General features: G+C 43.2%; 1 non-coding gene and 1 pseudogene across 1 annotated transcript; both read right to left on the bottom strand.

Moving 5' to 3' along the window:
- Positions 1-913: 913 nt before the first annotated feature.
- Positions 914-1016, bottom strand: LOC118980664 (U6 spliceosomal RNA). The gene has a single exon (XR_005065172.1). It is a non-coding gene; the product is annotated as a U6 spliceosomal RNA (small nuclear RNA).
- A 765-nt stretch (positions 1017-1781) lies between these two features.
- On the bottom strand, positions 1782-3612 carry LOC118980067 (heterogeneous nuclear ribonucleoprotein A1-like; annotated as a pseudogene).
- Between the last annotated feature and the right edge of the window lie 7041 nt (positions 3613-10653).

The raw sequence follows: 10653 nt of genomic DNA, 5'->3' as shown, positions 1-10653 counted from the left end.
CGAACCATGATCATCTGGTTAGCAGGCTCGTGCTCAATCCACTGAGCTACACCAGCCAGGGTTAAGATGCAGTTATTGAACCAAGTGTTCAGTGCTTTACTTCTTTGTCTTTTCTAGTTCTCGCATTAAACCCACCACCCATTTCACAGATGAGGAGACTGAGACTTGCTCAAAGGTCACAGAGCTTGAGCGAAGACACACGTGCACTGCACTCCAAAGCCCAGACACTGAAACACCAAGTAGTACTACCTCCATGGGAAAATGGATGTAGGAGAGCGGGAATGCCTGGGAAAGAGGAATAATAAGGGCTCTCTCCTCAAGAGAAGAGTGTAGTAAATCTACAATTTTATAGTTATTATAATTATCACACAGTCTCTTGCCCCAGAAAAGCCCCTTTTCACAATACTCCTTCAAGTTAATTGGGTATTTTAATGTATTAATGTTCCTTTTGTCTGTACAGGTCCATCAAAGATTTTTTTTAATTTCTTTTTCTTATTAACTAATTTATTGAATATTTACAACATTTCTGAGTACCAAGCACACTTCTAATCAGACAGTCCTTACAATAACGCAAAGAGGGAGGGACTATCACTATTCCCATTTCCCAGATGAAGAACTGACACACAGAGAGGTTAGACAACTTGTGCAAAGTTACACAGCTACTAAGCCATGATCCCAGATTCAAACCCGGGCAGCCAGGCTCTGAGTCCAGACTTAAACCACTAAACAATGTTGCTTCGTACACATAGCTCTGCTGCCTGGGAAATGTTAGATGCTGACTCACGCCAGTGGCCAATCCAGCTGCTTTGCTTTGCAGAGTTGTGTCCAGTTGTGGCATTGCTTGTGGAAGTGGCACACAAGAGCTGTTTCCTAATGCTCTCACTCCTGCTGCTGCTTCCTCCCTGGCCTCTTAAAGACTTTGGGACTCTTCATGAATTTGCAAGCCATCCTTGCACAGGGGCCATGCTAATCTTCTTTGTATCATTCCACTTTTAGTACATGTGCTGCTGAAGCAAGCGGAAGCGATTAGTCAAAGAATGTATGTGAATGACTCATGCACACAGACAATGAAGACGGGACTAACTGTGGGTGACAGGGGTGGGCTGGGTGGAGGGGAGCAGAAGGGAAAAAATTGGGACAACTGTAATAGAATAAACAATAAAAAATAAAGTAGAGGGAAAAAAGACTTTGGGTGTCCAGTTGGTTCCTTCTTTTTAGAGCTTGTTTGGAGGTGTAGCAGGGGAGCACAGCTACTCATAGACCCTTGACCGAAGACCGGTCCTCCCCTTTAGTTGGGAAGGTCGCCCTCTTCAAGCGAGTGCACAGCTTCAGAAGGGACACACATGGCTCGGTGAGAGAGGAAGGGGACACCCGCCTGGCCAGCCAGATCAGCTGAATCAACCTGGTGATCCATGGTGTGATAGATGTTGCAGCCCGATCGCCCTCACATCCAGTTCCTTTTTTCTAGAGACATATTTACTCAGTGCCATGATCAGACTATTACATTTAGCAATCAATGGCATGAGTACAAAAAAAACAACACCTCACATTAAAAACCTTTGTTAAAATGTGTTACACTTTCCACAAAACAGAAACTTAAATAGCCTGTTATACAATTAGTTACAAATACAGTCCTCATTCTTTGTGCCCATATACATGTGTCTTGCCTAAAACATGTCTTCTTTGTAGCAGCTAGGCTCGGCCACCACTGTGCTTGGCTGAGTCTACAAATCTGTGGTAACCCGTAGCTTTTATGTCACTTCTCTGGTTCCCTGCTCCTGCTACGCGTTGTTTCCTGGCAATAATTGAATCCTTCTGCCACTGCCACAGCCACCTCTGCTGCTGGAACCACCACGACCATCTTCGTCTTGTGGTTTGGCAAAGTGTTGGCCTCCACCACCATAGAGGCCAGAGCTTCTGCCTCCAAAGTTTCCTCCTCTCATAGGTGAAAATTGATTGTTGTAACTGCTAGAATCATTATAGCTTTTGTCACCTCCAAGATTGCTTCTACCAATACCAAAACCATTAGAGCCATCCCTACTGCCACCATATCCACCACCACCACAGCTGCCACCAAAACCACCTTCACCATGAAGTTTTCTCCATGGCCAAAGTTGTCATTCCCACCAAAACCACCTCCACGACCACCTCCGGAGTTCCCAGAACAACTTCAACCTCTTTGGCTGGATGAAGCACCCGTCACCTCTTGCTTAGATAGGGCTTTCCTTACATCACAGATGTGGCCACTCACAGTAGGGTATTTCTGAATGACAATCTTGTCTACAGAGCCAGGGTCATCAAAGGTTACCAAAGCAAAGCCTCTCTTTCTGCCATTGCCTCAGTCAGTCACGATTTCAACCACCTCAGTTTTCCCACACAAGATAATCTCTTAGGTGATGTTCTCCAGTGTCTTCCTTAATACCACCAACAAAATTTTTTTTCATGGTTAAGTGGGCACCACATCTTTGAGAATCTTCTCTTGAGACAGGCCTCTTTGGCCCCCCAAGAATTCTTTCCATGCCATTTGGCCCTGCACTCCTGGCTGCATCTACCTCCTTCACAGTGGCTGATGCAACAAACCCAAAGCCTCTGGAGCACTTGGAGTTTGTATCTCTCAGCACCGCATAGTCTGTGTGCGCTCCTCATTGGCCAGAAAGACTCCTCAGACTCCCATTGGTTATTTCAAAGCTCAAACCTCCAATAAAGAGCTTCCTCAGCTGTTCAGGCTCTTTGGGAGACTCTGAATTAGACAGGACAACTGCAGGAAGGGAGACTTCAACGATGCTTACTCAGCAGTGTCCACCAGCAGAAAGGTTGTCCCATTGGTTCTTAATAATGAGAGAGTGAGCTGAGTGAGTAAAATGTTTGTCAAAGTCGATGTTGAAAGAGGTGTCTTTGGTGTTTCCTTTTGCTTGTTTTTTCCCAACATAATCAGACATTTGAATTACAAAAAGCAGCTGGGAATGTGGACTAAGGACAGTTAGGATGCGAAGGGAAATCTCAGCATATTGAGAAGGTTTGGGTCAAAAGTATTTTGGGGTTTTTTTTTAGAACAATTACAAAATAGCTTATTGTATGGTCAAACAGGACAACTTTTTTGTTATTCCCTTATAATCTCCAAATTTCCCAGTTGATTTCTGGTAACTTCTAAAGATTTGGCTAATTTATTTTTACACCTTAGGAAAGTGGCATCACAGTGTAAACTAGCTTTACTCACAATTCATTGAGTGGGAAACATTTTTTAAATATTTATTGATTTTTAGAGAGAGGGTGAGGGAGGGAGAGAAAAGGGGGGAAGAAGCATCAGTTGCCTCTCGCGCAGCCCCCAATTGGGCACCTGGCCACAATTCACACTTGTACCCTGACAAGGAACCGAACCTGTGGCCTTTTGGTTTACAGGACAAACGCCCAACCCACTCAACCACCTCAGTCAGGACTGGCAGAGCAAATCGTAATTATCAGAACAGCCCTGCAATGTTGGGGCAACATTTGAATATATTTTATTCACATTCTAACGTGAACAGAGAGGCATTGGGATACAGGAATGGCCGGTTTTCTTCCTAACTAAGCGACAGACTCGGCAGTATGTCAGGCACAGTAATTCTTACCCATTCCCCCACTTTATTCCCAGGATGCTGGAAATGACTAAGCCATCAGACAGTAAACTATTATACCCAGGAAGTTAAACAGTGACTTATGTGTGGAGACTCTTATGAAAAATGGGCAGGAGAACCTGAGAGAATTTACTACAGCAAAGCCTCATCTTTTTATGGGTTTTCCATGAGAAAGGTGTGGGATGAGGAGAGACATGGGGGTTTGGCTTTAAGATGATGCCTGAATACTTTGAGCCTAGACAATCAGTGGAGACTTGAACAAGGAGGTGGGGAGAAAGCAGCTCAGATAATGATGCACAATTTAATGAATATGAGGAGGAATAATATGCTACGTGATATGAAGAATTGTGAAGGAAAAGATGAGCTTTGAATATTATGTTTGAGACTATGATTGAGGTGTACTGTTTACTAAAACGGCTGAGATAATTCCTCCATCCCTATCCACATACCCCTTCATAGTGGGACTCTGTCACTCCTCCCATTGACAGCGGAAGTATATTTCCCTACCCCTGGAACCCCAGCCAGCCTTGTGATTTCCTCTGAGCAATAGAATGCAGCAGAAGTGACACTGTGTGACTTCCAGGCCCAAGCCTTTCAGCTTCTTCTCTTGTCCTCTTGTGATGCTGCCCCTTTGGAAAAACCCAGGCTAGCCTCTTTGAGAATGAAGGAACACGTGGAGCAGAGGTCCAGCTGCTAGACAACACCAGTCCCAGATATGTGAATGAGGCTATCAGATGGCCAGGCCCAGCCTACCTGCCATCTGACTGCACTCATATGAGTGACCGGAGGTGAGACCAACAGAGGCCCTGTCAGCTGAGCCAAGCCCATATTGCTGACTTACAGAATTGCAAACAGATAGATGATTATTTAAAGCCACTACATTTTGGGAAGGTTTGTGAGGCAGCAATAAACCACTGGTATAGAAGTTGGTACTAGAAGTGGAGTGTTACCATAAATAACCTAAAGCAAGTGGCATTAGCCTAAAGACAAGGTAGAGGCAGAAGCTGGACAAGGGAAAAGGAAGCTGCTAGTGGACTGACTGCACTAGAAATGCAGTGAGGAAACTGCTCTGTGAGACTGGCAAGAAGGCAGTCTACCTGATGTAGTGACAGAACAATTGACAAAATGTTGCCTGCAGTAACTTGGGAGATAGAAAATGCACCTGATGAGCTATGAATCTGAGGAAGGAGATTCTGTCCAAGGGAGAGAGCAGGAGCGAGACAGCGAGCAAGAGCCAGAGAGAGAAAGAGAGAGAAGAAGAAGATGAAAAAGAAACTACTCAGTTTGCAAGCAGAATTTAAAGGGAATATAGCATTTTGAATTTGGAATACAAAATATAGAACTTAGAGGAAATTTAGAGGCCTGGTATTTGCTTGATTGAAACAGAAAATCATATTTTATCTCCAAGTCTTTCCAGTTGGCAAAAGATGCCTGGAATAAGAAATGGCTTCAGGAAAAGACAAAACCAAAGGTATGGCTTAAAAACCTTTTATCAATACCTCAAAAAACCTAGTAGACCCTCTCAGCAGGATAAGAGCTTTACACATTTTAAAGACATTTTCTTATATCTGCTTAACTTGCTGCCCAAGTAAAAAGAGGCCCCCCTGTTGGAGTGGACTACAACCTGATACACCAGAAATTCACATAGTTTTGAAGAAGCCGCACTGCCTTAGACTAGAAGGGACAGTGTCCGTGCAAAATGAAAAGAGGCTTCTGGTCGTCTGACTTTCTATGGACAGGAAGCAAGATGAGAAAAGTGTTCAGTGGAAACCTAGGCAATTCTTAGAGAAAAGGAAATCCATCTCAGGGGATGGAGCCAAGAGACCAGAGGGCAGAACCACAAGCCAAGGAGAACGATGGACTAGGGAACTACCTTCAGGGAGCAAAACTCCGTCCTAATCAGGAAATTTTCTGTCTTTAGAGTGGAGGGACCTGAAAGTATAGTACAGTTAAGGCTCAGAAATGTCATAGAACGGTGACTGCTGCATGCCTCCAATTCCTTCCCTTTTCAAATTTGAATGTCTACATGGTTATCTGGTTTCTTTCTTACCACAGTGTGTTTAGGGTCAGAATGGTGTAGAATCCTGTAAATTAAAAATGCAAGGTCTCTGCACCATTCTACCCTAAACATACACAATGATGCTTTTTGTGATATACCAGAGAAACCTCATCAGATCTGGACTGAATTTCGATGATGTGCCCCAGACTTTAAGCCTAATGCCCCCTAATGGGATGAACCTTTGGGAGATGAGCATTTGTTTATTTGTTTGTTTTTGTTTTATAGAGAAAGGATTGACTGATGGAGGCAGAGGTGGACTTTACAGATTATTTGCAAATATGGGCACAATAATTTCTTCCATCACAGTATGCACATCCCTTTGCAGTCGGACTCAGCTGGTTTTCCCCCATCGGGAAGTAGATCCCATTTACCCCCATTCTGAACCTGAAGAGGACTTCAGTAGATGGTGGCAGAAGTGCAACTTTCAAGTCTAGGCTTTTAAGAGGCCTTGAAGCTTCTGCTCTTGCCTTCTTGGAACACTGCCACCTTGTGAAGAGGCCAGGCTAGTGTCTCTGAGGGTGAGAGGGCACATGGAGAGAGAGGCCCAGCCAACAGCCTGCACCAACTGCCACACATGTGAGTGAAGCCACCTGAGACCACTTGTCCCAGCTGACCCACCAGTACCAAGGCAAGACCAGCTGAACAGTTCACCTGAGCCTAACCCAAATTGCTGATCTATGGAGTCATGAGTAATAAAAAATGCTTATTGCTTTAGGCCATTTTGGGTTAATTTGTTGCCCAGTAGTAGATAACTGATATAAAGGGAAAGTGTCTATCACAATAGTAAAAGATTTTTCAGACCTTCCTTCAAAATAGTTCCTGGTTCACCATGAAGTGAGCAAAGTCGGGAGGGCCTCCAGCCCCGGTAGCAGGGCGGTCCCTGTGTGGTGTGCAGTTTGAGGTTCTCCGACTCAATAGTGAGTAACGATAATAATGTGAGCACTTATTAGTGTCAGACACAGCACCAAGCATTTTCCTTGGATCATCTACTTTGACAACGGGTCCTACTGTACCTATTTTTGGTAGAAGTAGCTGATCCTTTGAAAGGTTATTTTGCTGGAATTCAAACCTAGTCTCGCTGCACTCTTAACCACCGTGCTAAAGCTTTGCTGGGACACCGACCCCCATGTACAGGCAAATAGGAAAGAGTGATTGGAGTGGGGTGCAGAGATGTTGAAAGCTTAACATGGAAAAACGTGCAGACCGTTCTTAGCTTAGGTCTCCCCTCTTCTCCAGATCCCCGTCCCCCCAACCTGTTTTTTTTTAGATTTTATTTATTTATTTATTTACTTACTTATTTATCTTTTAGAAGGGAAGGAGAGAGGGAGAGAAACATCAGGGTATGGTTGCCTTTTGTGCGTTCCCTGCTGGGAAATGGCCTGCAGGGAACCAGCCTGCAACCCAGGCATGTGCCCTGACTGGGAATTGAACCGCGATCCTCTGGTTCGCAGGCTTGTGCTCAATCCACTGAGCCACACCAGCCAGGGCCCCCCAACCTGTTTTGCCAATTTTCTGCAGGTAAGAGATCTTTTGCAAATTACTTCTAAAACTTCCCTTCTCATTTAGAAACACTGAGGATCCCTATTGTGACCACAAAATAAAAAGAATTAAAGTCCACCTGAATTGTGGAAGAAAGACAACTGCTTATTTATTTCCCTAACACAACAACCTGCACAACCTGAGCAGTTGGTTCTTTTGCTCCTTCTCAACTCACCAACAAGTAGAATGACAGCCATCTCTCTTTGATTAGGAATCATTAAAATCACAGTGTGAATTCAGAACTCAGAACTCAGAACAAAAGCAGAGACTTGGGCACACATACTACGATGAACTCTACAAGTCTCTGGTGCTGGCAGGTTTTGTTTTAAAGGAACGTGATGTGGAGTATAGCTGATGCTTCTGGCTGTGCACTGGGTCAAATTCAAATTCTCTGACTTACAATTCCAGGAAAGAGTAGCAAGAGAAAAGTCAATCAGGGGGAGGAAGTTTAATACTAGAATTAGGAGAAATAGGAAAAAAATAAAAATTAGAAAACAGAAAAAGAAGATGATGGGAGAAGTCAAATAAATGGGAGCAGAAAGGATTTATTTTAAAGTAAAAAAGTGAAGTAAAGAAATAAGCAAAAATATGGAATACTAAAAGGTATTCCATATACTAAAGGGAATACTAAAGGGAAATAATAATTGGTCTTTAGTAATGTGACAATACATTTTTAAAAACAAATCATGAGGATGTACTGTAAACAGGGTGATGATAATTAATGGTACTGTATTGTATATTTGAAAGTTGCTAAGAAAGTATATCTTAAAACTTCTTGTCACAAGGAAAAAAGTTGTAATTACATGTGGTGATAGACATTAGTAGATTTATTGTGATTATTTCACTAAATATAAATATCAAATCATTATGCTCTACACTAGAAACTAATGTAACAAGTCAGTTATATCTCAATTTTAAAAATATTTTAAAAAACTGTCTCCACATTTCTTCCTCCCACAAGGCACAAGGCTAAGTGAAAATGTACATCTCTGCAGAATATTCCACTACCAACACACACACACACCACACCATACCTCACGCACCACACCACACACCACACTGTACCACACCACACCCACATCAACACACCACAAATTGCACACACCACAAATTGCCTATAGCACATGGCACCACACATACATGCCAAACACACATAACACACAACACACATACATCATACATACCACGCCACACATACTACACAGACCAAACAGGCACCATAAACACCAGACTACACCATACACACATTACATACATACCACACACATATGAATCATACACCCCTGCACACACCACACATGCCATACCATACACACCGCATACACCACCCCACAAAAAATACCATCTGACACCACAAATACACACCAAATACATACAGCACACCCACACACATCACACACACTATACCACACACCACACAAACTGAACATAGACACTATACACACCACCAGACCACACCACACCACACCACACATACCATATACACTCACAATACACACCACACACTCATAAATCATATACCTGCTATACATACCACACATACCATACACACCCCACACAATATACACACATACCACACACACCACACACCATATATACCATATAACAGCACATATATATAGTAAACACACACCACACTCACCACACACCATGCCCACCACATACACCCAAGGCACACAGCACACACATGTTACACTTGCCACATACCACCCATATACCATATCAACCACACATGAGACACACACCACATATCACATCATGCACACACTGCACATACCATACACACGTGCCACACACACCACACACTCACCACACACCATACAGGCATCACACACACCACACAAACCACACTCCACATGCATAGCACACAAAACACACAAACAGTGACAACAAGCCAGAGAGCCTAGATTCTTAAGAAGCATATTTTGTGGTCTGCAATTCCCTGGCATTCCCTTCCCCTCCGAGAGCCCCATAGCCTTTGAGGGCTCCTTAGCAAAGGGCAGGCATGCTTGTCTCTGCTGAGCCATCTGATGTTGTCATCTTCCAAACATTTTCATAAGATAGTGAGTTAGGGACCAGTGTGTTCAAAGGGAGGATTTAGTCTATTTACAGATTCGTATCAGTGGGTGGCCAACTTTTTTTGAATCTTGACAGAGGACAGGAAAACAAGAAGGCTGGCTTGCTTAATCAAAGGAGTTTTGAGGAAAATCCCAAACATCTTCAGAGGAGTATGAGCCTCTATTCTAACGTCCATACGACCAACACTTGACACGGTGTCTACCTCAGATCTTTCACCAGGCTTGGAACAAACAAGAAAAGATTCTACAGTAGCTACAAAGAACCTTTTAGCAATTATTTTTGGTAGTTTGAAAAAGCTATTTTTGTCTTCTCTCCATAAAGAAAAATGATCTTTGCCAAAATGAATTAAAAAGAAATAACAGAGTTTATAAACTAAATCAGAGAGCTAAATACCAGTGCCTTCATGTTCTGACTTTTTTCATCATCTGTTTTTTTAAATATAGATTTTATTTATTTATTTTTAAAAAGATGGGAAGCGAGGGAGAAAAAGAGGGAGAGAAACATCAATGTGTGGTTACCTCTTACATGCCCTCTAACTGGGGACCTGGCCCACAACCCAGGCTTGTGCCCTGACTGGGACTCGAACCAGCAACTCTTTGGTTTGCAGGCCAGAGCTCCATCTGCTGAACCACACCAGCCAGGGCTCATCATCTAATTTTTAATGTTGGCAAAGTTTATGTATTTTTTATCGAAGGATAGGTTTTGAGATACCAAAGCTACATAAATTTGTAAACTAAAATTTTTTAAATATCTAGGATACACAGAAAACAAAATAAGAAACACCTACTCAAAGCAAGAAACAGTTTTGGCATCTCTATTATGCCACCACCATCCCTCCAACTCCATCTCCAATCCTGGTTTCACTGAAGCAGACAAAGGCAGGGGTCTGAGGCTGAGTGAGCCTCTGCCTTTACAATCAGAGCAAATAAACACCAGCACCATCTGGGTTCTACCCGGAGTCATATAACTTGAGGTGCTTGTGTAATGTCTAGGTTCCCATTGGCCTTCAGCAAACATCGCCTTATTCATTACCATGCTCCTGTGAACAAAGGGAAAAGAAAAGTTACGGTCCTGTTTTGCACCGGTAGAAAAAGAAAACAGAGCCCTGGCTGGTGTGGCTCAGTAGACTGAGTGCTGGCCTGCAAACCAAAGGGCTACCAGTTCGATTCCCAGTCAGGGCCCATGCCTGGGTTGTGGGTCAGGTCCCCAGTGGAGGGCATGTGAGAGGCAACCACACACAGATGTTTCTCTCCTTCTCTTTCTCCCTCCATTCCCCTTTCTATAAAAATAAACAAATAAAATCATTAAAGAAAAAGGAGTGGTAAGGAGCTGTGTCGAAGGTCACACACATTACTGCAAGCC

Source organism: Sturnira hondurensis, unplaced genomic scaffold (assembly GCF_014824575.4).
Source record: "Sturnira hondurensis isolate 20B ecotype Veracruz unplaced genomic scaffold, ASM1482457v3 Scaffold0001872, whole genome shotgun sequence".
NCBI classification, from domain to species: domain Eukaryota; kingdom Metazoa; phylum Chordata; class Mammalia; order Chiroptera; family Phyllostomidae; genus Sturnira; species Sturnira hondurensis.
This window is presented reverse-complemented; position numbering and strand designations above follow the sequence as displayed.